Raw genomic sequence first — 7,150 nt, forward strand, 5'->3', positions numbered from 1 at the left:
TGATGCCATTGAGCTACCAGGTTGATTGAATGGGAAATTGATTGTTTTATTTTCAGGAGGGTTAAGACAAACTTATCCAAAATAATTTGTGTATCTGCAGACAAAACATTTCTATGATATCCAAATGTGAAATCTCATGTGTCGAAGCCAAGAACGCATTTCAATATTGAGAATAACTAGACATCATGTCTTCTGTACATGTTCGACGCACTTAGCTAAACTAAAAAAACTGTAAAATAGTTGTTCTTGAAAAAAAACCCTAATAAGAAACGTCAAAAAAATTAAAAATTCGCGATATATATTTTAGAAGTCCGATATATATTTTGATCTACGATCCTTGTCAGTTGTCCGCCATTTAAAAATACGTATATCGTTCATGTAAGAGACATTGGAATGGTCAACGCTTTCTCGTGTACATCATCACGAGACATCTCATCTCGGTGGAACAACGCGTCCACGCGTGACTAAGGCACGCGGAATCTGAACTACTATGTTTCTCTCTACAATGTTTCCACAAGGCCGATCGTTCCTCCTTATTGCTGAGCGATTTTGAGTGTTCTTTTCCTCTAGTGTAAGCGTTCCTTGATGTAGAAGAAGGCCCATTGATGAACTCTAAAAACGAGTGGAACTATTTTCAGATTCCGCGTGCCGTAGTCACACGTAGACGCGTAGTTCCACTGAGATGTCTCGTGATGACGTACATGAAGTCGGCGGACGACTGACGACAGTCCGGGCCATAACCATTTCTGGATACTTGATGACGTCACCAATATGGGTGTCGTAGTGCGACCTCGAGGAAACTCATTTATTGCTCTTTCTGGAGCCCTAGCGACTTTGTTCCGTAACCGTATCCCATGAAACCTTGCAAAATTGCACACGACAAACAAATACAGAGAAATTCAGATGAAGGTGCTTGTTGCGAAGGTCTCGATTGAGAAATAACCTCTCTTTCATTGAAGTTTTCAGGTATGTAACATATTTCTGATTCCTAAAAAAAATGTTTTCAAAAACTAGAATTAATTTTCTTCCAATTGTCAGAATTCTAGTCGAGTGCAAGAGGTTTTTGCTCGAGTGTACAGAAGTTGAAAGTCTGTTAGTGTGCAAACTACTAGGCCAATTCCCTTTGTTCAGATCTATCGGAGCGTCTTTTAAACCGTAGATTTTAACCATACGTTTTGGCTGGGCATTTTTAAAGTTAAAGTCCAATTATTTATCGTGCCCTTAAGCTTACATTATGTTGCTGTGAATTTCAGGTTACTTGGTTTTGTCCTCTCCTAAAATCCCAACGTTTTAAAATCCCAATTTGGTCTGATTTAGAAGACATGATGAAACCATCTATGGGTGGTGTCGATTCCTCTTTAAATTAAAATATCTCATTTGTTTTATTCATGTTTAGGTGCGAAATTGGCTTCTCCTTGCTTGGATTTCACAATCCCAAGGATGACGCAGTAGATTCAAGAAGAAAGCATGAATTGCATGGGTTATTAAGTTACGAAAAGAGAAGTAAGTGGCACACTGCATTAGTCTTAAGCTATTCAGCTCCAGTATGCAAGAAATGGATCAGGAAATCTACTTGACGCTTTAACCATGTGCCTTCTATTTTATTGGAATATTACATGTACAATATTTAGCTACCAAAAGCCATCTTGTGGGTTTTAACTTGGGGATGAACTTTAATGTAGAAACTGTCTGGACCTGCATTCGCTACAAAATGTGGACCCCCAAACTGGAGCCCCTTCTGGACCACCCCCACCCCTCCCCTTTATGATTCAAGCAAATGTGTGAGCAAAAAAAAAAAAGTATGAAGAGTTGAAGATCTCACAAGCTGTAGCGCACTGTATCAGGTAAATATCTTTTCCTTATATTGATGGGGAGGGGAAGGGTAGTGGTGTAAATTAAAGAGCAAGTCTCAGTGTAATAGTCAGACTAATATGTATATTTCACTTGTCTTCCTTCAAAGGTATTTGCAAGAGGGTTGTCAGATGGCCTAACATCCTTGGATGGCCCTGAACTGGACAGTGATTTGAAAAATTATGAAGAAATTCTGAGAAGTAGCAGACAAAACTTGCTTCGAACACACTTCATTGATGGCAAAAAAAAGAGCTGATACCCAGTTGCAAGTGCTATATGTAACTGCAGAAGACATAAGAAATGCAACCAAAGATGAAATCTTCAGGGAAATAGCTGAAAAGCTTCTGCTGCTCACTGATGAGGAGACAAGGGAGCCTCTGTCAAGCAGATTTGGGGTTCTCAAAGCACAGCCTAGCAAATTGAAAAAGGAAACTCTTGTCTTGTTGTACAATGAGATTGTGGGAGAGCTGCAAAACCAAGATACACAGAAAGAGGTGTGTATCCTTGACATGCTTGAGGAAGATGGAGAAGCTGATTACAGCATGAACTGATATATTTTTATGTCAGTCATTGTTAGTTGACAGTCATTGTACTTTATGAATCACTGGGTAGGATTGTTTGTGCTGTGAATTCCAAAAAGGCAGACAGGGAATGTAAGAGTTCCAGTTGGAGTTAGATTTCAGTTAAGTATCATCACCAATTTCAGTCATTTAAGCCCAAGCTCTATATTTAGCTTGGCCACTGATTTTACAGTGGTATGTCAACAAACCATTGATTCGAATAAGAAGGATTTGGTAAGATTGTTACTTTTTACATAAATGTAGGTGACTCAAAATCAAACTGGTTAGGTAATGTGGCAGTTTTGAGTTTTAAGCAGTTTTAAATCAGAAGCTCGGCCAGCCGTCCATATCAGGAAACCCAGTATTTATGAGCGTATACATGAGACACAAGAAAACATTTTAAGGGTTGGCTTCGTGTAGAAGAGGAGGAAACTAAGAACAAAATTGTACATGTAAATTGTACCCAATCTCATACAAGCAATTCCAATTTGAATGACTCTTGTAGGGAACTTATGAAACAAGACTGTTGAAGAAATGGGATGGCAAAATCTTGTGTGACCGGTGTAACTGTAATTAGGTGATGTCTTTCATGAGAATCTTAGACTGAACATTGCCTGCCTTTGTCACACTGGTCACGGATATTTTTCTCTCTACAGTCCTGTTGTGTACATTCACTAACTATTTAAAGGTGAACAGATGAATAATAATTCATTTTTTCTTTCCTTTTATTATCATCGCTTTTATTCTTGTGCTCCTGTCTGTATGCATATAGTGTACAAACAGTACATGACTGTATTTCATAAAAAAAGGTTTTAAATATACCAGGTGAGATTTTTTGTCAAGAATTATGGAAACTGCAAAAAATTTCTAAGTAGGCTCAGATGTAAATAAAAATTATAATAAATGTAAAACATGTTCTTAAGAGAAGTGACAAATGGAGCAGGAAAAACAAGAAGTCATTTCATACTCGAGCAACCTGCGCAACTGATTAGAAAGGCACTTCAAATTGAACACGGATCGAGATGAAATGACTGTTCTAGTTGCTCCAAACAACTGATGGTTTTGTTCCGGGAGGCTCAAAGTTGTGATGGAAACCATACATACAAGGCTTTGGTCTTGCTCAGCTTAAAGTAAAACTTAACAGGGAGTAGACATTACGAATTTTTTATGGCTGAAATTTTCAATGCATTCTTACTCATCATTTGCTTTGTGGGGACACCCTCCATTTTGAATCTAAGCGGATTAAACAACTAAAACCTTCTCTGTTCAGGAACAATTCAAGATATATCATTTACTTACTCTCTCAATGTGTAAGGAAAGAATGCAGGGCAGTATATAGTTCCGCGATCACACAAGAAACAAATAAGTTATTACACCCCTCAGGCTAATATTATTAATTACTTTGCAATGTTCCTCGAAACGTTACAAGCTCTTAAGCCGGAATAATGGATCCCGCCATAAATGAATTAATGGTAAGCAAAATTGGTAAATTGTTTGCTGCATGCGTCAGTCACAACCAGGAGCTTCTGAATAATCGTGACCACTCCAGGAAATAAACAAATAGACATAAAAGGAATGTGTGCCGGCATAGTTACTAACTTTAATCCAAAGTACAGAGAAAACGTAACAACAGGAGCCCAGTAGAAAATATTCAGATTTGGTTTTACTACGCATACATTAATTACTTGGTCTTGTAATGAAACAATGAGTAACAGTGAAGACTTTAAGACTGATGAGACATGATGTGATTCTCGATGCAACTGAGCAAAGAACAGAATGCAGTACAGTTCGATCAAACAACAAACAAATAATTAATTTAGAGTGTCTCATTACCTTGCAATGTCCTCGTTGGAACGGACTGAGCAGAAACCCAAGGAATCCAGCTACAAATGAATTAATGGATAACCAATATCAGTGGATTGTTTGCGTGCGCATGCGTCAGTTACAACTGAATAACCATGAACATTTTACAAACTTTATCTAAAAACAACAATATATACTTTCAAGCATTAATTGAAAGTATAGAGAGCACAACAGGAAGCAAGTAAAACGTAGTCAGAACTGGTTGATTATGCATCAATTACTTGTTCATTTACTAAGTTTTTCAAATACAGGCGAGAATTACTGAATGCTGATTGGCTGAGAAAGAATGCATTATTTTATTAATCACCAGGCCACTTTTAGGTAAACAAGAATTAAGGCATGATCACTTGATCCTGATTGGTTAACAATTGCTCAGTAAGAGCAGGGGAGGTTACAAGACAATCTTTCTTCCAGATTCTAACTCTGATATAAACATATGATATGCAATAAAGTAAGGCAAAACTTCTGATTTAGAAAAAATACCAAACGACCTTGAAATACTAATCCAGGATAACACACAAAAAAATTAATAATAATTTCCTCATAAAAGCATTTAATGTTAAGCCCATCACTCACTTACTTCTATTTTAGATCGCATTCTTCTCTTTTTTGCCGGGCTTAGCTTTAAAAATCAAATAATTTGACTTTCTAAGATGAGAACTTATTGTAGAAAGTCTTAGCTTCGACTCCTGCCAAGGGGAATTCGGATTTATTCCGAGTAACCCCGAGCAGGCTCAACCGATTGAAAAAATATCTCTTTATGGAGCAAGTTGGATGTAATTGAAACTGGTTTGCATAGCATGAGTCATTTGTTCATAAGATAAAGATACAAGTACAAATAAACGACTTACCAGTGTTGGTCCAAACGGATCCTTTTCAAAAGCCAAAGGTTCGTCTCGTAACTCTAAAAAGTTTAATTTGATGTGGTTATCTACTGCCAAGTCTCTCGGTAAAGCATTATCTTGGGGGATATAACTTTCTTAACACAAATAAATTATGCCTACCCAAACACCGGGGATCGAGATCAAATGACTGCAGTAAATAAAAAAAGCTGAAGATTGATACATCACTTACTTTCTCAATGAATAGAGGGTAGCATAGTTCGATGAAATGACAAACAAATAACTTATTACACTCAGCAAGCTAATATTACTAAATACCTTCCAATGTTCCTCTTTTCAACCTTTTGAACAGGAATATTAATGAATCTGGCTGCAAATAAATTAATGGGTAAGCAATATTGGGTGCATCATTCGCAACTGATCATGAGTGACGGTGATCACTTCAGAAAATAAACATAAAGCATCCTAAAAGAAGAGGGGTTAAAACAGATCTTAAAACGTTAAAAAACTACATTTTCAGCCGCCTTCTGCGACCTTCTTCAGAGAAATGTACTCAGCAAGTTACGGAATGCAAATACACAGAAAAGGATGTCATTGTTCGTTGCTCCTAACTTGATCCAAACTGAGTCACTAGTCACTAACTTGATCCAAACTGAGTAAAGAGAAAACAACAAAAACTACCGCAAAAGTCATCAGAACTGGTTTATCACACAAAAATTACTTGTTGGTGTTATTAAGAAAGAGTAACAGTGAGCAACTTAACAATGGGATGCTAATTATCGATGCGAGGTCCTCCACGACAGAAGTGACTCTGCAAAATATTATAATTTAATGTGGTTATCCATGCATTATCGAATCTTGTACGAAAACTTTAAACTTTCTTAACACAAATCATTTATGCCTAGTAGGCAAAAAAGTAGAACTGATGCAGAAAGCTGAAAGGTTCTTAAGAGAAGTGACAAATGGAGCAGGAAAAACAAGAAGTCATTTCACACTCGAGCAAACTGCGCAACTGATTAGAAAGGCACTTCAAATTGACTGTTCCATTGCTCCAAACAACTGATGGTTTCGTTCCGGAAGGCTCAAAGTTGTGATGGAAACCATACATACAAGGCTCTAGTCTTGCTCAGCTTAAAGTAAAACTTTAAAGGGAGAAGACATTACGGATTTGTTATGGCTGAAATATTCAATGCATTCTTACTCATCATTTGCTTTGTGCGGACACCCTCCACTTTGAATCTAAGCGGATTAAAAAACTAAAACCTTCTCTGTTCAGGAACAATTCAAGATACATCATTTACTTACTCTCTCAATGTGTAAGGAAAGAATGCAAGGCAGTATATAGTTCCGCGATCAAACAAGAATCAAATAATTAAGACGAGTTTTTTTTTAACTTCGAGCATTGCGCGGCCAAAAATACCATAATAATCTTTTGCCGCCAGTCAATTTTAGTTGGAATCATGTGTGTTTCGCACCAGGGAATATTTTGATGGCCGCAATAATCATTTCGACTCACAAAAAGTCCTGTTCCCTGGCTCATTTCTAACCTTTGTCGGAAGGATATGAAGCATTTTGTGGTAGAAAAACCCCTAGGATGCAAATTGGAGATTTGCTTCAGTAGACTTGCCATGAGATGCGAACAATGCCGGCCGTTTGTCACAGAAGTTATGGCTGATTCTGACGGTTTGAGACGGTTTACTGTCGATACTATCTTGCCAAATCAATTCATTAAAGGTATGTAATTGTTTTACTTCTATAACCTAAGTTATTTCAATAACAATTGATACTTTAAAACTCTGACATCTCTTTGAAAGGCTGTGTTAAAGCACAATTAGCGTAAGGGTCGAGCGTTAAGCCGGTCGAGCTCAACTTGCGTTCTCCAATTCATTGAGCGAGATTTTCCCTTGAGAAAAAAAAGCTCAAACGAGATTATTTGTGAACTTTATGAAACTGCCAACATTTCAAAATGAAGGTTTTGACTTCACCTGTTCTGTTGAAACCGTAATTTTGTTAGTTGTTTCAACGTAAATGGAA

General features: G+C 37.2%; 1 pseudogene; it reads right to left on the bottom strand.

Annotated features, from left to right (window-relative positions):
* The window catches only part of LOC138025411 (G-protein-signaling modulator 2 pseudogene), a 28,013-nt pseudogene extending 21,168 nt beyond the window's left edge, over positions 1–6,845 (bottom strand).
* Positions 6,846–7,150: the final 305 nt, after the last annotated feature.

The sequence above is a fragment of the Montipora capricornis genome, chromosome 12, assembly GCF_036669925.1.
Source record: "Montipora capricornis isolate CH-2021 chromosome 12, ASM3666992v2, whole genome shotgun sequence".
In the NCBI taxonomy this organism is placed as follows: Eukaryota; Metazoa; Cnidaria; class Anthozoa; order Scleractinia; family Acroporidae; genus Montipora; species Montipora capricornis.